The sequence below is a fragment of the Pseudopipra pipra genome, chromosome 12 (genome assembly GCF_036250125.1).
Source record: "Pseudopipra pipra isolate bDixPip1 chromosome 12, bDixPip1.hap1, whole genome shotgun sequence".
NCBI lineage: Eukaryota > Metazoa > Chordata > Aves > Passeriformes > Pipridae > Pseudopipra > Pseudopipra pipra.
Window position 1 is genome coordinate 20,935,837 of NC_087560.1, and position 21,408 is coordinate 20,957,244.

Below are 21,408 nucleotides of genomic sequence, written 5' to 3' on the forward strand. Positions count from 1 at the left end.
AATGCTTATTAAGGACTGGGAGATGCACGGAGAGCTCAGTGGGCTGTGAGCAGCAGAGTGAGCCTGGCTGGTTCCTCTGCTTCCCCAGTTACACAAACGTTCCTCTGCTTCCCCAGTTACACAAACGTTCCTCTGCTTCCCCAGTTACTCAAATGTTCCTCTGCTTCCCCAGTTACACAAACGTTCCTCTGCTTCCCCAGTTACACAAACATTCCTCTGCTTCCCCAGTTACACAAATGGCTGCTGCCATTTCCCGCTCCGGGGGACAGCTGGGAATTCCCAGGGAACAGCTCTCACGAGGGAACAGCTCTCACATGAGAGTAATTTGCTGTGAGCAGGAGATGCTGGTTCCTGTACCTGAGTGCAGGAACACCCTTGTCTCAGCAGCCCATCTCCTCGTGCACTCCGTGCTCCCTGGTTAGCCCACAGCTATGATTCTCCTAGTTTGGGTGGGCTTGGATTTTTTCCTGTGGACTGAGAAAGCTGCAAATTGAACATCAGAGACTGTTGGTGTGTGTTAAACCCTGACCTGAGCTGGAAACATGCTTTTGTATTCCCAAGTGTATTTCAAGAACTCTTTCCTTTGTCCTAAACAAACAAACAAAAAAAATTAGTTATTACTGCAACACTTGGATTGAAAAGCACCTTTTATCAAACTTGGGAATCTCCTGCATTTGTTTCTTCCTTCACAGTAGAACCCCAGGATTTGAATGATAAACTCCTGGTCAGAATTTGGGCAGATTTCCTTTATTGCTCTAAGAGGAATTGGCATTTCAGAGCAAGAAAAGCAGCAGCTGATGGAGCTGAGGCCTAGGAGAGCTGTCCATGTGCATTGTGCATTAGCACAGTTTCAGTTACACATGAAGTGTGCATTTCTAAATTGCTGTAGGTGTCAGTGAAGCAGCAGCCCTTGAACAGGGGGATATTTAGGGCCTCTCCCCACTCCCATTATGCTCCTCACATATACAGGAATCATCTTCCCTGGGACTTCTTTGGGAACGTTCCAGAGAGTGCTGAGAGCTCAGACAGCCTGTGCAGGGAAGAGGAGGGACAAAAGGACACCCTGGGCAGTCTCCCAGCTCACTGGCACACCTGGATCAGGGGGAAAGCCAGAAAACCTGGACATGCTGGGTCCTTCCTCAGTGGGACAGTGTGAAGGGTTAATGTGGGCTTTAATGTGGACTTTATGGTGGACTAGGTGAATTCCCAAGTCTCTTCCAGGTCTTTGACCACAAATCACTGCAGTGACATCCTGGGCTCTGATCTTAAAGGGAGTGAAAGCAGACATTGTGTAGATGTTCCCCCAAAGGCAAAAGGAATATTGAGCCAGGATTAGGAAAAGCTGACATAGGGCAGTAATGGGATACATTTTCAAGAGGAAATGATTCCATTAAGTCCAGGGAAGTGCTTGTGTCCTTGGGAATCAGAGCTGGCCTGAAGTACTGTGTCCATCCAGAACACACAGAAACTGAACAGTCCTTGATGTGCTAAATTAGGTTACAAATAATTTAAATAAAATTTCCAGAGAAAATTCATGTTCTTTACCCCTCTGAGTGTGGTTCTCCCTGTTCTTGCCTTTGCTCCTTGTCCTCTTGCCATGCTCCCACTACAGAATTTGTGTTGCTCTCTAAGTGCCAAATTGTTCCCTCCAGTCAGTGGATTTTTTTTAATGTTCAGTCTAATTAAGGCCTCGGAGCCAAGACACGCAGAACAAGGGGGTCAATTGTGCTCCCACTTCCATGGTGTGAGCCCGGAGTAACTCCATGGAATGCACTGCAGTAAATTTCCATGAGCCTCACAGAGCTGCTCGGGGGGGCTGCCCAAACCTCCCAGAGCATCCCGAGGGCTCTGGAGACAATCCATTACCACGGGGAGCTTCTCTCCGGGAGCTGTTCCACGGTATGGGAACGAGCAAAGGAATACCTGGGCTGCAGCCAGGCCCCAGTGCCGGGGTGTCCTGGGGAGCACTGCTGGGGGGGCTCCAGGAGAGGGAAAAGGAGGGTGGGTGGGCACAGGGGAGCATCCTGAGTGGTCACAGCTGCTTTCCCTCTCTGGGAGATCACAGAGTCACAGAATCACAGAATCACTGAGACTGGAAAAGCCCTCCCAGCCCATGGATCCCCCCTGTGCCCCATCCCCACCCTGTCCCCCAGCCCAGAGCACTGAGTGCCACGGCCAGGCCTTCCTGGGACACCTCCAGGGATGGGGACTCCACTCCCTCCCTGGGCAGCCCCTGCCAAGGCCTGCCCACCTTTTCCAGGGAGAAATTCCTCCTCATGTCCCTCCCCTGGCACAGCTGGAGGCCGTTCCCTCTCCTCCTGTCCCTTGTTCCCTGGGAGCAGAGCCCGACCCCCCCCCAGCTCCCCCCTCCTGTCAGGGGGTTGCAGAGCCAGAAGGTCCCCCCTGAGCCTCCTTTGCTCCAGGCTGAGCCCCCCCAGCTCCCTCAGCTGCTCCTCCTGTGACCGAATGCTCTGTGCCAAATACCCACCAACCTTCCCCGTGCCCTCCCGCCTGCCCTGGCGGTACCTGTTGCACACCCAGAACATTCCATCACAGCAGCTGCTGACTGGGAGAGACACGAGGAATTTCTTCCAAACTCAGCTTCTCTCTCCCTAGAAGTAGAGTGGGGCTGGTGCCTCTAACCACACTCCTCCTTCTTGCAGGGTGTGTTAGAAGTTCAGTTCTCGTTCCTCTGAGGAGGAATAGTGTTGGACCTTGGTTTCCTTTTCTGCCTTCTAAATGCTTTTTCCACTGGACAGCAGTTGGCATGAGGAGCATTCCAGGGGGGACAGAGAGATCAGGAAGAGGAGCGATTGTCAGGGCTGCTTCAGCAATGGGCCCAGTTTAATGAGATGGCTGCAGCCCAGGCTGGAGGTTGAGTAGTGAAGTGATGCAAGTCGGGGAAGAGAGGTCACGTAAATAACATCAAGGAGTGTTTGCTGTGAGCAAGCAGAATGTGAGTCGGGAGACATCTGTCTTTGTCAGGGAGTCCTGATGATCCATTTCTCCACGGATCAGCCGCACGTAAACTTAATCTGCTTATGCAGCACAGAGTGACTGAGGTGCCCTCAATGCCCTCATCTCATCCCTGCGTCCAGAGAGAGTCTCCAGATCCCAGGGGAGTGCAAATTCCGTCCGTGTTTGGGGTGTGACCACCCCTCATGCCTCTCCTTTCCTCTTCTCCTCTGCAGGGCATTGGCTGGGACAGGATGGAGGGCCAGTGAAGTCCCATCTGAGGACACTTCTAATGGAAGTTGTCCCTGAGCTTTAAAGTCCCTTCCAACCCAAACCAGTCTGGGATTCTGGGGTTCTGTGATCTGGGGTGGAAGCCTGTGGCCTTAGAGCCTCAGTGTCACTGCAGGTTGTCTGGACTTCTGCCCCAGGTGGCCAAGGGAGTCACACACATGTGTGTCCTCCAAGCCCTGCTCTGTGCTCCATGGGTACATGTGTGTCCTCCAAGCCCTGCTCTGGGCTCCGTGGGTGGCTCGTTGTCCTCGCCAGCAGGGACAGTGTCAACCAGGCTGCTTCAGGAGTCTGCTCTGACCAGCAACTCTGTGTGACCCCAGGGGCAGCCACAGGAGGTCACATGCCACAATAAGGAAAAGAACAAAACCTCTACTTTGTCCTAATTTAAAATCAACCAAAGTGTGTAGGTTGTGAGATTCAGTTCATGTTTGTAAACATTAGTAACAAATGTGTAACTTCATCTGCATCCCTGTTTTATTTATTTCATTTAGAGTATCATTCACAATACCTCATCCTTTATTTTATAGCAACATTGATCGTCACATTGCAAGGGCCAGTCAGAATTAATCCATGATGCTTCCCTCTGATTCATTTTCAGATAGAAACCCTGGGAGATAATTTACATTAAATACTTTGGACCCCTGTTCCTTATCAGCTTGCCTGATGGGCCAGCACAATTACTTCCCTTTGGTATGTAAGTGCTGCCTCCAGGGCCACCTACGGGAAGATCCAAGGGCTGTTGGGTTCTCAGGGAGCTCCTCAAGGTCTGTACTCCTGTAATTTCCCATAACAAACGTGTGCAAGGTCATTGCTGTGGGGATGATTCAGGCTGGGCTCCCAGGACACTGCTCCCTGCTCCTGCAGAGCTCTGCAGCACCAGGCTGCACGTTAGGCACGTTCCAGCTTCAGTCTGGAACACCCATGTGAGCAAAACAGCCCATGGTCAGGACACTCCTCTTGTGCTTCATCACAGCAATACAGGGAGAGCTTTGAGGGAACACTGTGTTTCCATGGGGAAGCATTTGGGATGGGGTCAGCCTGGGCACATGTCTGTGTGTCCTTGGCTTCCCTTTTTAGCTGGATTTCTGAGACCCCAATCACATGCACCCCCTTATTTAGCTTTTCTCTCTGGAGGAGCCCATGGCCAGTGCAGTCTGAAAGTGCTTCTTGCTGATTGCTCTCCCTTCCCAGCTGCATTTTAGCAGAAGAGCAGGTCAGCCAGGGAGCCCTCCCGGCCTCTGAACTGCTGTGTCCTCAGAGCACCGTTTTTCCAAGCCCCCTCACCCTCACAGGGAGTTCTCTCCTTGCTCAGCACCACACACAGCAACATCTCATTCTCATCACCTGAGTGCCTTCAACAGATTCTCAGACTCAACAAGTTAATTAGATTAAAGTGTTTAAAAAAATCACTTTCACAGTGAGACATGAGCAGAAAGCAGGATGCTTCTCCTCATCTGAGAGAGCGAGAGCCATGTATTATATCAGTTAATTGGTTCAACTAAAACCTGGGTAATTCAGTTACTCCAGAGTGAGTGGGATTTAATAACAAACCCTTCAGTGGATAGCAGCCCAGTGCTCGGGGGGTGTGAAGCTGTGCAGGCAGGGCTCTGTGCAGGCAGGGCTCTGTGCAGGCAGGGCTCTGTGCAGGCAGGGCTCTGTGTGATGCTGTACAGGGCCCTCTGGGGTGCTGCAGGTGGCTTCAGCCAAAAACCAGCCACCAAGGGCATGATCCCGCCTGGATAAATGGAGGAGCAAACAGCAGGCACCCAGGGAGGAGTAATTATTCCTGGGGACCTTTTCACAAAGGTCATCCTCAGATGGTTTTAGTGCAGCCTCTCAAGCCTGTGCCTCAAGACTGTCTCTGTTACAGTGATCTACATTTTTAGCCCAGTTTTTCCCAGGATGAAGTGTTTCAGTCACACCATGGGGATGTCTGTACAGCTCCCTCCCAGGGCCTTTGTGCCTCCTGGAGTGTGCAGGGCTGGAAAACCTGGATCCCAATCCCCAGAAAGGGGTGATGGTTGTGACACAGGCACAGGGTAATTGTCTCATCAAGCTGAAGGGTGAGGGAGGACTGGGGACCCATCAGAAGGTGTGTGCAGGGGCAGGACACATCACTTTGGAAATCAGGTGTCTTTGCTTCTGCTGTTCACTGAATTGTTGTTCTCCCTCCCCAGAGAGACACTCTCAGCTGTTTATTTAGAGATATTTTTGCAGGTAGGTAGGACTGTCCCTGTAATGCAGGGATTTCAGCCTTTCTGAGCCTGAATCCTGCCTCTCAGCTTCCCACAACCCCCTGTGCTGGGACCTGCTGTGCTCTGAGCCCGGGTCAGGCCATGGGCACTTCCCCTGCTGGAGATCCAGCTCAGCCCTGGCTGTGCCCTGTGCCCCATGAGCCACCCCACACAGCCCACAGCCCCCTCGTGCCCCCTCAGCTGTACCCTCACCTCAGGTGAAGGGCACTGTGAATCCCTTTCTCCTCCCAAGCAGGGTTTTTAATTCCTTTCTCTCCAGGGCTGGATTGAATTGCAGGGAGCCCTCGGGTGCAGGGTCAGGTGGCTCTGACCTTGCCATGTTTGCTGAAAATGAGCTCCTGAGGTGTCACAGCACCCCGGGCTCAGAGGAGCTGGTTCTCAGCTGGGTGAAACACTGCTGACAGATTTATTGCTCTTCCCTGCAAGGCTTTTATTCTGCCCATTGCACATTGTCCTTTCAGTGTCTTCGTGCCAAGTTTGTTCTTGAGGCCTCTCTTTAATTTGGGCCAGATAGTAGAAGTTCTGAGTTACACCAACCAATTTAGATTTGTGTGTGATTTCAAAGCAAAAGTCAGTTGTTCCACAGTGCTTGGAAGGACTCTTTATTCAGATGTACAAAAAGATTCGTTTTTAACACTAAACAATCAACTTCTTGTTTATCAGTTTTCTATGGAGAAAAAATAAGACAATTCCCCACCCCACCCCTTACATTAACAGAAAATCCAACATCTACAAGACTGGAAAATGCTTTGAAATGTAGTATTGTGGGGGGAGGGTGTTAACAAATTGGGTTTGATATATTTCCATATTTTTAAAAAATTAATACTACTGAAGTTTGCTTTTAAAAACATTGACTCCAAAGACAGTGGGGGAATAGGACAGAATGGGAATAGACTCCTGAGATCCCCCCAAAGTGGTATCAAGCCTATGAGATTAGGCAGAAAAAGGTTGTGATTTCTCAGTGGGGACCTTTCCATCCACTGAGTTACAGTCACAGTGCAGTTGTGTTCATCTCACAAGTGAATCCTCACCTTCAGTTCCTACCCATGGGATGGGTAAAGCTTAATAATTACTGGCTGCAAGCATTGGTGAGGACTGAAATTAGATGATCTTTGAGGCCCCTTCCAACCCAAACCATTCCAGGTTCATTCCACACGTGACCCTGACATGCAGGGATAGGTGGATTTGGGTTTATTTGTCTTCTTCCCTGTTTTGTCCCGGTTCAGAGTAAGGTGAAGGCACTTGCAGAGGGCTCTGTCCCTCCCCCCCGTTCCCCAGGAGGGTCAGTGTGCAGAGCAGCTGAGCATCCCTTGGCTCACACTCGGGCAGCAGGAACAGCAGTGCTGGCTGAGCCACCGCTCCCAGCCACGGCCTGGGCCCTCCCAGCAGGACTGCAGTGCTTCCCTCTGTCTAGACTATCTCATGTCCTTTTCAGTGCCTTTTTTATGCTGGGAGTTTTATGACAGCAGCCTGGGAGCACAATTCCCTTGCCCTGGAGAAACAGCCATCAAGACAAGAGAAGTGCTGAGGTTGTTTATGCTCTCATGCAACGTTGGACCCACACAGGACAGCTCCTGCTTTTCTTAATGGCATCTGTCTCATGCAGAGTTCATGTAAATATCCTGAAAGCTTTTGTGTCTAGCTGCTGGTGAATCTACTGGAAGTAGATCCACTCATTTTCCTTCTGCAGCTCTGGAAAACAGAATCAGAAGAGTTAAGTTCTTTGCCTGGTAGAGGACATGCTAGAAACTGCTGGTTCAAAAAGATTAGGCACAGTAATTAAAGCATAATTGCTATTAATAGTTGTCTTCCTAATCAGACTTATCTCTCTATTGCTCCTTACCTCAGAGGATTTTTCCTTCTTTGTGTTTTTCTGAGATGTGGTTGCTCACCCCAAGGAACCAAGCTGCTTTTAGCACTGTATCTTACTCTCTCATCCCTTTCCAACCTGCTTTCAAGCAGTGCAGTGGTTTGGGTGACTCTCCCCTCGGTGTTTGTTGGTTCACCTGGCTGGAGGGATCTGCTCCGACCAGAGCCTTCCCACTGCGAGAGCCAGAGCAGGAGCTGCTCCTGCCTGATGCACTTGTGCCTTCTGCCAGCCAGGCTGGAGGGAGGACAGCTTGGGATCTGCAAACTCCAGCCCTCGACACAGCGTCTGGGGAGACTTCAGAGTCCAGCACAGCCCCATCTCGTGCCAGCTGTGTGCTCTGAACTGTGCTGGCCAGGGCAGGTCGGGTGTGCTCAGTCAGTCCTTTCTCTGCATCACTTTGTGCAAAGGGAACAGATTTTCTTTGTCTTGCTTTTATCTCTCCCGCACACCGTCCCTACCCTCCTCCTCTGTGCTTCCTCGCTTTCTGTCATTCCCCTCTCTGCTTGCTTCCTTTCCCTTTTTTCCTTTCCAGTATTCATATTGCCCCTGAGTGCAGCCGTGCAGCTACAGGAGAAATCCCCAAACAATCTGCCAGCCCTTTGAAGAAGGGTTGTGTTCTTCCATGTCAGCTTAATTACTGTGTCCCACTGAGGACACCCAGGCCTTCTGGGAGGGCAGAGCAGAGGCAGCTCTGAGCGCTGGATTCAGGCTGGGGCTGTGCCCGGGGCACTGCAGGGCTCCCGTGGGACACTGCCTGTCACCTGCCCTCCTATCACCCTGTCTGTGCCTCCAGCATCTTATTGTGTCGTGTTTGTGAGGGGCTGGGTTCTCACAGGTCTGTCCTTCCAGCGCTGAGCTCTTCACCTGTGATCTCCAGGAGTGCTGAGCAGAGTGCTCAGCAATGAGCACCTCGTTTAGTGCTTGGCTGAACTGGGGCAGGGTTGGCTGTGCCTGGCAGGAACAGCCCTGCCCTGCACAGCACTCAGGGGACACCAAAGGAACAGGCCCTGGGAACAAGTCCTGCCTGGGTGAGCTCCCTGCACCCCTGCAATCCTGGCTCTGCCTCTCTTACCTGGCCACTGCCAGTATTGACAAACTGGACTTTTCAGAGCTTGAGTTTTGTGAGAAAATTTGTGTTTTTCACAGCTGAACACCTTTCCTGTCTAAACATTGTGATTTCCTGGAAATAGCATAAAGTTGTTGTTCATGGGCCTGACCCTGTGAGAAACTGAGCTGACTTCATTCCCACTGACTTCCTTTGCAAGAGAATATATTCATTTATAATCATATAAAATACAGTAAATATAAAATAATATACAACATTAATAATATAAAATTAATATATTGGTTTATATGAGATATTGAACATATAATGTATTAATAAATATTCATATATTCATTTTGCTTTCCCAGCCTACCATCACGTCTGCCCTTGTTATGAGGGCTTGCTTTAGTGTTGGAGAGAGGCAAGGGAAGTGATACACAGGGCTTGGGCCAGGCTTAGCTCACAGGGCTGGGCCAGGCTTAGCTCACTGCCCGTCCCAGTCAGGACAAACCAGAGCATCCCCTGCCCCTCTGGAAGCAGAGCCCGCAGCCCCTCTGGTGCCTCAGGAGAGAACCTGCAGCTCTGTTACCGCTGGGCTGGAGGTCTCAGTTGTTTGTTGAAGGCAGTGTTTTGGGCTGGCCTGTGGGTGCTGTGTGCAGCAGCCCGGCGTGTTTCTGGAGCAGACAGGGTCACATCAGCTCCATGCTTTTACAGAAATAGCTCCCAGATGTAACCATTGTGTCACAGCACATTTAGGATATTTGGCAGGATTGCAGGGTGTGTGGGGTTTGTGTGCAGGGTAGATCTGTGCCCCAGCCTCCTCTCTGACCTGCAGCCCTGCTCTGTCCTGGCCTCGTGGGCTCCGTGTCCCTGCATGGTTTGGGGATGAGACACAGTCAGGGCCCGAGTTCTCCTCTGCTGGCACAGACAGGGCATGGAAACAGAGTCAAGGCATTTGAAGCCCCCCAAACACATGGAGAAGGGTGTTTAGCAGCCAGCATCTCCTCAGCCAGCCACTTGGAAGTCCACAGAAATACAGAATTCCAGCTGGGCATCAGCAATATCCGTCAGAGAACCTGGTGGTGCAGCAGCATCACCTCCAGTGCTGGGTGGGCACAGAGCTCCCGTGTGCTGCACCATCCCCACCCCCAGGGAGGGTCAGCTCTGCTCAGCCCAACTTCTGTCACCACAGAGACCCACTCGTGTGGGGCTCTGGCAGGGCTCAAACATCCACTGGGCAGTTCCCTGTCCACACACAGCACTACTGCAGAAGCACATCAGTCTGCTCTGCTGTTTACCTGGGATTTCCAATCTCAAGGGAAAAATGAGAACAAAATTACTTCCCCCTTTGCAACTATCTGACGTTTTTTCATGGCCTTCTAATGCTGGTAGATGGTGTTACAAAAATCCAAGCATGAATGAGAGCAGGTCTGGTAAATGCCTTCATTCCTTCAGCTGATGGGCACCAAACATCTCTCATTGCCTGTTTCTGTTGGATTGGAGTTACTGGTTTGGTGCACAGGCTCTCTCAGAGTTGTCCTGAGCCATGGCAGGATGTGTCCCCTGTGTCCCTGCCTGGTGCCAGCCCCGTTGGGCAGGATCAGGCTCAGCAGTGACAACCAGCTTCCTCTGCAGCGGGGTTTTGGCCATGACAAGACATCCAGGGAGTTCATTGCTCTCCTGGATGTCAAACCTGCCAACCCTCTAAAAGTGGGGAAAATAATCCTAAGCCTTTGCAAAGCACTTTCTTTTTTCAAAAAGAGAGAAAAGCCCCAGAAGAAAAAGGGCATCTCGGGTTCCTCCTGGCCGTGCACATTCCCAGCACCGGCTCACATGGGGAGTGATGAGCAGTGACACATCACAGCTCTGCTCCATCCCCTGGCACAGGAGCAGCCTCTGAGGGGGGTTTAATCATAAAACTGAGTTAGGAAAGGTTTTTCTCCTCGTGGGAGTGAATAACCCAGCTTGCAGAGCCTTGGGAAGCGGTTTCCAGTGGGGATCCCTGGAGCCCTCTCACGGGTCACCAGACGGGTTTCCAGCTCACCAGAGCTCATCCCAGCGTGCACAGTGAGAGGCAAAGGCCAGAGCTGGTGGGGACACCACACCCTGAGCTCTGCCACCAGCCAGGGTCACCTTTGTTGGGCGTGGCAGGAGCAGAGCGGGTCCCTGGCACGGTGGGCTCTGTCCCGGGGGCTGGGTGCTCGTGTTCCTGCCTCCCAGCTTTGGCAGAGAACAGGGGTGAGGCTGGGTCGCTCCAGACCCCAGGAGATGTTGGTCTCCACGTCTTGCCTTGCTTTGGAAGGAACAGATGTAACCTATTTGTTGGATGTCTGAAGGGCATTAGGAAAAGGTCAGTGGTTAGAGTATGGATGATGTGCTCCAAAAGTGCATTAAAATAGCACAGTTCATTAAACTATGAGGAGCAAAATGTTTGGAGTTAAGGGGGAATTGCCTTTGTAACCCCCTTCATGGCCCATTTTGTGTGGAGGAATTTGAAATAGTTTGATACAGGTTTGCATGGGGGTTTTTTGGCCTTGTTATAAAATATTCACACTGTAGTTAAGGGGACTGAAGTCAGCACTTGTAGTCTGCTCCTGTGACTGACAAGTGTCCATGCCCTGTCTCTATTCCTCTTTTTTCCAATACACAGGCAATGGTGGAGCAAACACCACCAGTGACAAGCAGAGTCTGTCAGCACATCTTCAGAGCCCTGTCTTTGGGAAGCCATCCTTGGAAAGAACAGATTGTCTTCAACAATTTGTCTTCAACAGATTGTCCTCAGCTGCCTGAAGGAGAGAGGAGTGGATTTGCTTCTCCAGCTCCAGATTGGAAACTGTGCCCCTGAGCCACGAAAGCAATGGCAGAAAACAGCTCCCTCTGTTCTTCTGAAAATAAAAGAGGGTTATAGCCTAAGCCAGTCAGACAAATAAGACCAAATAAGACCGATAAGACCAAATAAGACTTGTAGTTTAACAAGAGTGGTGGGGAAGCAGCCAAGAGACTCTCCCTCCAGGAACAGTCTGCAGGGCAGGAGCCCCTGTTCAGCCTATAGTGGAGTCCAAACGATGAAGACAAAAGAACTCATCCAGTCTCCTCCAGCACAATCAACACAGCCAGCAAAAGCATGGCAACCACTTCCCTTGGCCACGCTGGAGATGGGGTGCTCCAGGCACCTGCCTGCCCCACAGCGAGCCCTGAGCAGCACCCTGGCAGGACCTGCAGGAGGTTCCACGTCCTCCTGTCTCTGAAACACGGAGGGGTGGGATGGGAACTCCCTCACCTGCAAGTGTCTGGGTGTCAGGACTGTCACTAGTTCTTCCCGAGGGCAGCCACAAGCTGCTGTGCTGCAGGGGGTGGTCAGTGGTGAGGGTGGAGGAGGGAGGGCACTGCTGGGTGCAGCCTGTGCCAGCCTGTGCCACTGGTGGTTCTGCAGGAGCCCCCTGCATGGCTGTGTTATCCCAAAATGAACAGAGCAGTTCTGGAGCTCCTTACCCTGTGTTCCATCAGAGTGCTGCCAGCAATGGACTCAAAATGGGCACGAGGGGCTTTACCACCACTCCTTCTGCTGCTGAACTCCCTGAAGTACCACAAGTGCAGCATTTGCTGTCCTGTTTGCTCCCTCCCCGTGAGACACGGGTCAGCTCTCTCCGAGGAGGCCAGGGGTGCTGGTGCCCCGGGATGAGTCAGTGCCTCCAGGCAGGGACGCTGCCCATTCCATGACTCACCGTGCCTCGCTGGGAACTGCATCCACGCAAACGCTGCAATGATCCAGGTGTCCTGTGGGTGCTCCTGCGGGGCCCTGCGGGGGGAGAGGCTGCCACGCTGCAGGTGCTCTTTAGGGTGGCTGTGTGGGTCTGTCTGGGGGTCTGTCTGGGGGTCTGCAGCCCCCCGGCCGGCTGCTCTCGGGAGCACCCACCGAGGGCCCTGAGCCCGCGGGGACACGGGGGGCAGGCTGTGCTCCCGCCCTCCTCCAGTGCTTTTTTTAGGAGCAGCTTTGCACGGCATCGCTAAACCTGCGGCTGTCATTCAGCAGTCACGAAGTCAGACGGAGCCGGGAAGGCAGCGCGGGTGGGAGCAAGGCACGAGCTGCTTTAGCAACCAGCTCTGCAGCAGCCGGAGCTGCGCGGCCCCCCTGAGCCCGGCAGTGCTCGGGGATCCCACTGGCCCTGCTCGGGTCAGAGCTGCGCTCTCCTGCCCGGCAGCAGCACGGCCCAGGTGCCACCCAGAGGCTGCTGAGCCTTTTCCAGTACACCGTGGATGAGTAAGTTGTCCCCCCCATCATCTCCCACTTCAGAGCCGGTGCTGGAGAGGGTCCTGGCTGCCCAGAGCCCCTCCACGAGGAGGAGGAGGAGGAGGAAGGGCCCCGCTCTCACCTGGATACTGTTGCTTGGGAAACCACTCCCTCCACATCCGCTTATTCACTACAGTGGTTCTGCCTTCCAAAAAGGCGTTGTGGTGATGGGGCAGCCTCAAACCCAGCACAGGTGCAAGAAAGAGCACAGGGAAAGGCTGCCAATATTCATGAATGTCTTGTGAGAACAAGTACGTAAAAATATTTATGTTTTTATGTGCAGCATCAGAGAAACAGACTTGTAATTGTGTGTGTGTGTGTGTGTGTGTGTGCTCCAGCTGGAGTCTGTTGGGCTCTGGAGATGAAATTCTGACCCCACAGAAATAAGTGGTGAACTTTCACTGGCCTCCCAGGACCAGGGTTTTGCTGGGGACCAGGAGGAGCACTGGGAGGGCTGAGCCAGGCTCTGCTCCTCACCCTCCCTCTGCTCCCACATAGATCCTCCTCCAGGCACATTTATACCTGGGAGATTTTAACCGGTGGATTTGTGAGAACAGGCGGCTCCAGGGCCAGGTTAGAGGGAGGATGCCATGGGCTGGGAAAATGTGAAAAGGTGGGGGACACAGAGGGGTCCCTGGCTCCACTCTGTGTGCAAGGGAGAGGGGTGAGGAGAGCTGCCCCCTCCCTCCTGCATCCCACCGGAGCATCTCCTCTGGCAGTGGGATGAGGGACTTGCATTTCCACATCAGACTTCCCAGCAGGGCTCTCTCCTGCTGGAGCAGAGCTGGACAGCCTGTGGCACTCTCCCTGTCATTACAGAAACCTGTTCCACCAGGAGAGAAATCCAGGCTTCCTTTAAAAATTCATGATTTCCTCTTAATAAAAGTTTAGGAGGAGTAAGTGCCTGTCTCAGTGGGCTCGGGGAAATGGTCTGTGTGTGATTCATCAGGGCTTCCCTTGGAAGCTGCTCCCTGACAGCCACAGGAGAGCTGGAAACACTGGGAAGGAGCTTGTCCCAGGGTTTGGTGTTTGGGATGGGGGGTGGGACTCTGGACACCTGTGCTCCAGGAAAGCTTTGCTGAGCACCAGAATCCCTCCTTCCCAGCAGCTGGATCCTGTCCTGGAGGGGCTGCAGGGGATGGAAGGATGATCCCCTCGGCTCCAGCACTTGGCTCTGGGGGTCAGGAGGAGATGGAGAGCCCGTGGGTGCCCACAGGACTGATCTGGCCTGGGGACCACCCTGCAGGAGATGTCCCCAGGCTTACTGGGTTGGGCACAGGGGACCTGGACCACACTGCATCTGTTCCAATGCACCAGCCCTTGTGCTCTGGGGGCAGCAGCTGCAGCTTCCTTGTAGAGTGTGGGGCTTTATTTTCCAGAAAATGCATAATTTCATCCATTCTTTTATCCATATGAGCTCCAGGATGCTCTTGACTTTCTATCTTCAAAAAAATTGGACACTTCAGTCAAATTTTCTTTGCCTTTTCCTGGGAGATCCCCTTCTGGTCCCTGGGGAATTAGATGTGGCTTTTTACAATATTCAGATTTTCAAATGGGAAAAGTGGCAGTTCATTGTGGATCCTTTGGGTCCTGCAGGTCTCCCTTCCAGCTGGTAGCACAACCTTCCCTCCCAAATCACTCCCTGATCACAAAAATTGGCACTTTCTGATATTCTTAAATGATGACATTAATCATTTGCTGGTTTTGTTCACTCTGTCAGAAACATTTGCTAAAGCCTTTTTGTTTCTCTTCCCTTCCTCAGGCTGCTTTCCAGGCACTCACAACCCCCTCTCCTGGGCTAGAAGCATCCTCCCTGCCCTCCCAAACTCCGTGCTGTGGGATGGACTGGAGTAAGTGAACAACCAATATCTCCATCAGCGTCTCCTCTTGGTTCTGCAAAAACCAGTTTTTAAATGGCAAAGCTGTGCTGTGGAGAAGGGCTGGGATGCAGCAGCTCTTCCAGCCTGTCAGGGACCAGCTGCAGCTGGGGCAGCTCTGTGTCTGTGTGCTGGAGAAATGGGTGTCCAACGTCACCGAGTCCATCCAGCGCTAACGTCACTTCGATCTGACAGAGGGAGAAACATCTCTCTGAGCTAAAGACCTTTCCTTCTGAACTCCAGGACACGTAATTACCACACAGCCAGCACATCTCATGTTGCCATTACAAGTAATTTAGCTACAACGATATGGCAGTTTAATTTGCCTTATTTATCTCAATCATTTTGCATGAGGGAGATAAATGCCCCAGCAGGATTTCACGTGGATGCTCCGTCTCCTTTCATGTGGTTTCAGGTAAAGCTGCACAATACATCCCTGCATAAGAATTCATCTTGCAGGCAATTGGCCTGAATTAGAACACCCAGAGCAGGTAAAGAGAACTTTGCCTCGTGGCTCTGAGCTGAGCCAGGGCTCTGATGTGAGGAGGTTTAGAAGCATCTTACCTTTGAGCCCCGGAGAGGGGAAAGGCAATACAGATCCCCCACGGCCACGGCGTCCTGCTGAGCACGTACTTTGCTGCTTCTTTCTTTTTTTGGTTTGGAAATGTCAGCACTTTCTGTTCCCATGGGAACGCTGCCTTTTCCCTTGGCACGCCATTGCACTGAAAGCTGCTGGGACTGGAGGGGCTGTGGTCGCTCTGGCAGTGTGTGCCAGCCATTCCTGGCTCCTGCCCAGCAGGGAGGGATGGATGGGACACCCCAGTCCTTTCCTGGCTCCTGCCCCTCTGAGTGCCCCGGGTGGGGCTGATCCCAGGGGCTCTGGGCTCCCAGGGGCAGCTGCAGCCACGGTGTGACTGGGAGAGGGGGCCAGAAGCTGATGGAAAAGTCCGGTGGGCCTGACTGCAATCTCTTACTACAGTTATTCTGGTTATTCTAATTCTCTGAAAGCAAGGTGGGGGTCGGGCTCTTCTCCCAGGCAACAGGTGACAGGACAAGGGGAAGTGACCTCAGGCTGTGCCAGGGCAGGTTCAGGTTGGACATCAGGAAGAATTTCTTCACAGAAAGGGTTGTCAGACCTCAGAAACTTAATAATTCTGTGATTCTTCAAAGTACCCAGTGACCTCATGGGAGAGTATGGGATCTCCCAGTACAGAGGGAGCATGGTGGCTACGTAAGCACTGTGGTGAAATCCCCTTCTGATGGTGAAACTCACACTCTTAGAGTGATTTTGCCACAAATCTCCAAGTTAGGGGGGATCTGTTTGCTACTGAAATAACTGGTGATGGGATAGAACATCAGCAACAGGCTCTGTGTGGCTCAGGGGTCAGTGCTGCCGGGGTGTTCTGAACCCCTGGAGTTAATGTAGGTCACCAAACACACCCAGCTCGCTGCTTTACGGGTGCCACGGCGCTTTCCTTCACTGCTCAGTTTTCAAGTGCTGCTGCTTAAAAAAGCTCCTTTCAGAGCAGTGGGACATGTGAAACAATGTGGAGCTGCTGACAGGTACCATGGCAATGGCTCTGCCAGGAGCTGCTCTCTGCTATTGACTGAGCTCAGTTCCACTCCATATTTATGAGTATTCCCACTCCTGAAGGATGCTGACAGCTCTTCCATGTATTGCTAATGTCTTGGGCTGGGAGGGTGCACAGGGAATCTGGCCACAGGTCTGTCTGTGCCTGGAGTCAGGTCAGGGATGGTGGGAGCTGGGACAGGCTGAGGACAGCCTGGGAAGTGACCCTGGGCTCGGGGTCCCACCAGAAATGCCCTCATATCCCACTGTTCCAGCTGCCTTCGTGCCCCAGCCTGTGCCCAGACCCTGTGCCCAGACCCTGTGCCCACACCCTGCCAGCTGCCCTTGCTCACTGCTTGTGCAGGGAACCTTTACCTCCTGCTGTCTGTCTCACCTGAGCTCTCAGCTCCCTGTGCTTTACCTAGGTCCATTCAGGTGCTTGTGCCAAGCAGGCACTGGTGAAAAGGCTCCCCCCTCCTCCTCCTCCTCCTCAGCTCCATGGAGCTGGGACATGGACCACTCTGTCCTGTTCCCAGTGGCACTGTGGGTATGGGGGGGACATCCCTCCCCAGGATGCACGTGGCAGTGCCCATGGTGGCAGCAGAGCCAGCAGGGCTGTGCCATCCCTGTGTCCATCCAGCCCATCCCAGCAGGGCTGTGCCATCCCTGTGTCCATCCAGCCCATCCCAACAGGGCTGTGCCATCCCTGTGCCCATCCAGCCCATCCCAGCAGGGCTGTGCCATCCCTGTGCCCATCCAGCCCATCCCAGCAGGGCTGTGCCATCCCTGTGCCCATCCAGCCCATCCCAACAGGGCTGTGCCATCCCTGTGTCCATCCAGCCCATCCCAGCAGGGCTGTGCCATCCCTGTGCCCATCCAGCCCATCCCAGCAGGGCTGTGCCATCCCTGTGCCCATCCAGCCCATCCCAGCAGGGCTGTGCCATCCCTGTGCCCATCCAGCCCATCCCAGCAGGGCTGTGCCCAGTGGGGCAGGTGCTGCTCCCTCCCTGAGTGATGTGCTGAGCTCTGGCAGAACAGGCTTTCAGAGCAGGGAGGTTAATTGATGTTTGCTTTCCAAGCCTTTATCTCGTTTTTAAGTCCTCTCCCTTTCATCTTCCCTCTCTGCTTTTTGAAGAACCACGTTCAGAAATCTGTTTCCAGGGCCCAAAGCAGCTGCGGGTTCAGGGCCAGGGAGAATTAGCAGAGGAGGCTCCTCTGTGGGCAGGAATCTGAGCTCCAGTGAGACAGATTTTGCAGGAATGGGGCTTGGGGGGGTAGGAGTGTCACCAAGCCCAGCTCCCAGGAGTGGCCTGGCCTTGAGAGCCCTGAGTGCTTCCTCTCTCCTCTCAGCTTCTCTGCTTTGACTCCCAGCCATCAGCACCAGCTCTGCCTTTCTGTGTGCAATAAAAGCACCTTAAACCATCAGGTACTTGCCTTACAATAAAGATATTTTTACACTGTAATAAAGGCAGTTCTCTGGATCCCATGTAAGTTAAGCAGATGGAGCTCACGGGGTGTTTTTGCAGCCTCTCAGGGATTTCACTCGTTCTCTCTGTGCTCTCTGCACATCTCTGTTAAGCACTCAAACACCAAACCTGAATGTAGATCTCCAGTGTTGGTCTAAACACTGGGTAATTGAATTTTCCATGGACAAATTCACTGCCCTGCTCCTCTGGCTGGTGGCTTTGTCTGCCAGGAAGCATCCTGGATGCTCCTGGTACATTTTTTTCCCCCATGCACTCCCAGGGCTTTCCAGGAGCAATCTCCAGCATCCTCACCATGGCCCAGTGCCTGGGCACAGCCAGGGTCTTGCCCTCACATTTCCAGTTTTATTCCCAGCCATATTCCAACACCCTCTGTGTGGATGAGTGGAGCATTTTGGAGCACTGTTTGCCTCAGCTGCTCTTCCTTGTTAGTGACTCTCCTGCCAGGCTCTTAATCATCCATATGTTTTATCAGCAGTGATCTTGCATTTGCTGACAATTTGCTGATTAGAAAAAACTTATCCCCAGTCCCTGGTGAGCCCCTGCCCAGGCCAGGCTGTGCCTGGTGCTGCTGTGCCTGGTGAGGCTGTGCCAGGAGCACGGCACAGCCCTGCCAGCTGCCAGTGCCACCTCACTGGGACCTTGAGGGGACCTCGTCCTCACAGCCCCATGGTAGGGCACATCTGCACAACAGAGTGCCAGAGGGAGGGTTAGAAGGGATACTGGGAAGCAATCCTTCCCTGGGAGGGTGGGGAGGCCCTGGCACAGGTTGCCCAGAGAAGCTGTGGCTGCCCCTGGATCCCTGGAAGTGTCCAAGGCCAGGTTGGATGGGGCTTGGAGCAACCTGGGATAGGGGAAGGTGTCCCTGCCCATGGCAGGGGGTGGGAATGGATGGGCTTTGAGGTTCCTCCCAGCCCATTCCAGGACTCTGTGATTCCATGATTCTATGAATGTCACTGAACTGCCCAAAAGGGCAGAGTGACAAGGATCCAGGTGCTGGCAGGGCTGGGTGGGCTCATCACCCCACCCTCAGCCTGTGCTCCCAACGTGCCAAGCCCCGGGTTTGTTATCCCGGCCTTGAAATGCTCAGATGGGTCTGAGTCATCCAGGGGATGACATCCAAGGGCACAGGAGTGTCCCAGGGCCTCCACTGCCCTTCCAGGTGTTCCTTGCACAGCTCTCACACATCACTTGCCTCTTCCCACCCAAAATGTGCAGTGACTGCTCATCCCTCCCAAATGCCAGGGATTATCCACTCCCTGCTGGCAGCCTCATGACGTGTCTGCAAATGCCCAAATTATTGTCTTTGCTGGTCTCTCATGGCTGCAATTGCCCAAAAGCCTGGATACAGAATGAGGATAATACAGCAGTAAATATCCAACCCAGGCACTTGAAGCTGCAGCTGTAGCAGCACCCCAGGAGTCCATTTTCTCCAGACAAGAGGATTCTACTAGAAGCATTTTGAAGGAAGTAATTTTAAACATATTTAAGAGAAAAATTAAAGCAAGTTAAGGACAGCAATGCCCATTGCCTGAAACCCTCACCAGGCAAATGCATTTTCCTTGCACACTGCCTGAACACTGGAGGTTCAGGAGATGTCTGAGGGTGATGGGCTTCCCCTCCTCTTTCCTGGGCAAAGGCTGCTTTAGCATCCCTTGGATTTGTGCAGTGTGAGTCTTTCCTTTGGCAAAATACGGATTGAGTGTGTGATTCTCCTGCAGGTTGGTGGGATGGAGCTGTCCTTGGCACAGCACCTGTCAGGACCGTGCGGTGGCACAGCTTGAAGCCATGTCCTCTGGTCCTGTCACTAGAGAAGGGTCACACCTGACCCCCATCCCATCTCCCAGTGCCATCCTCACTGGCTGACATCCCACCATCACATCCTGTCCAGCAGGACCTGGAATGTGTGCTCAGCCTCTCCTGCTCCCCTGGACTCCAGCCCTGCAGTAGGACAGTCCCCACATACTCCCCCTGGCAGCCACTGTCACTTGCTGCCTGCCACCTCCTCCTGCCTGACATGCCACCCGTCCTCCTGCAGAGCCTGGGGGCTCCCATCACCCTCCCACTTGTTTTGCTCTGGCTTTAGCTGGGAGGGCTTTTCTGCTGCCCCCAGTGCCTGCTGATGCCCAGGGAGCCCAGTCCCAGGGAGGCAGCAGGATGGGAACTCTACACACGTGAGGGCTCCCAGGGGCACTAAAAGGGTGGGGCTTCAGCAGAGCCAAGCAGAACTGGGGACCCCAAGTCTTGTAGGATTATGTGCCCAACTCCCTCAGGCATCCTTGAAAATTAGGTATTTGCTTACAGTGAGATTCTTGCACACACATTAGGGGCAGCATCAACAAATCCAAGCTCTCATGCCTGAAAATCAGGAGCCAGGGGTGCAAACCCTGGGATGGAGAGTGAAACCCCCAGGACTGCTTCTCCTGCTGTTGTATCTGTGACCCCCACTGAGCTCCCTCTGGGCCATCTGCCTCTCACATTTCCCAGCCTTCTGTGGCAATCAGGAGGGATGGATTATTTTTTTTGACTGAGTCTGTGATTACTTCTCAGTGATGGAGAAGAAATGGGACTTTCAGGAAAATACCACTAAATATCACAAGAATGGTAACAGAAACACAAGTGCTGGTTGTGGTGCACAGTGGTGGGTCATGGCAAAGCTTCACTGGCTCTGTTGGGGGGACACACGACCCCAGTAATGTGTTTGTATGACTCCCTCAGTTCACAGCAGAGTTCCCAGAAGTAGAGACAGAGATGCACAGAGATCCCCTCCTGTCTGCCCGTTACAACATTTACAGAAACAGTCTGTAAATAGAGGTATAGGAATGTTTTAAATGGATTTCTGGGCTGGATTCAGAACTATTCCGTGTTTGCATTCCCTAAATATAAACCAGAGTGCATCTTGCTGGCACAAAACTGCCAAGAGTGTTTTCCAGTGTTACCTCTGCAAGGAGGCTGGGAGCTGTATTTGCACTTTCAGGGACTGGGGATGTTCCTCTGCCAAACAAGTGACTCGGGGAGAGGAGGAGACCCTGCATGTCCCAGCCAGCCAGGCACAGGCTGAGCTTCCAGCCTGGAATCTCTGTGCAAGCACACAGAGCAAAGCTTTTCCTGACACACTTCTGATCAGCTCTGCGAGCAGGGAGAGGGCTTGGAGCGAGGGTTTGCTGGGAATCACTGACTTCAACAGTTGCCCAGGCAGAGTTAAGTGTCTCTGCAGCATTTCAAAGTAAAAACAGTCAGTTACTTTAAAGTTATTTGGTGCAATAAAGGAATCATAAAATACTGGAATGGTTTGGGTTGGAAGGAACCTCAAAGCCTATCCAGTTCCACTCCCTGCCATGGGCAGGGACACCTTCCCCTATCCCAGGTTGCTCCCAGCCCCATCCAACCTGGCCTTGGACACTTCCAGGGATCCAGGGGCAGCCACAGCTTCTCTGGGCAACCTGTGCCAGGGCCTCACCATCCTTAAGAGGAAGGATCTCTTCCCAATACCCCATCTAACCCTGTCCTCTGGCAGTGGGAAGCCACTCCCTGTGTCCTGGCCCTCCAGGCCTGAGCTTTGCCCCTGCTCCTTGCTGGGCTCTTCCCAGCCCTTGCCCATCCCAAGAGCCTCTCTCAGCCCTGCAGCCGAAGGAGGGGTGATGAGGTGGATGTGGCCCAGCTCCTCTGACCTGCCCAGCAGCACAGGCTCTATAATTACTCTCTGAAATATCTGCCTCGAGCCAGGAGCTGTGTGCTGGAACTGGAGGAGACCTCTGTCTAATGAGCCT

The 21,408-nt window shown here is 53.0% G+C and overlaps 2 long non-coding RNA genes across 2 annotated transcripts in view; both read left to right on the top strand.

Annotated features, from left to right (window-relative positions):
• The window catches only part of LOC135421112 (uncharacterized), a 141,846-nt gene that overhangs the window by 32,798 nt on the left and 87,640 nt on the right, over positions 1-21,408 (top strand). The gene's annotated exons all lie outside the window — the stretch shown is intronic.
• On the top strand, positions 12,852-14,892 carry LOC135421104 (uncharacterized). The gene is made up of 2 exons (XR_010433865.1): positions 12,852-12,958; positions 14,470-14,892. It is a non-coding gene; the product is annotated as an uncharacterized LOC135421104 (long non-coding RNA).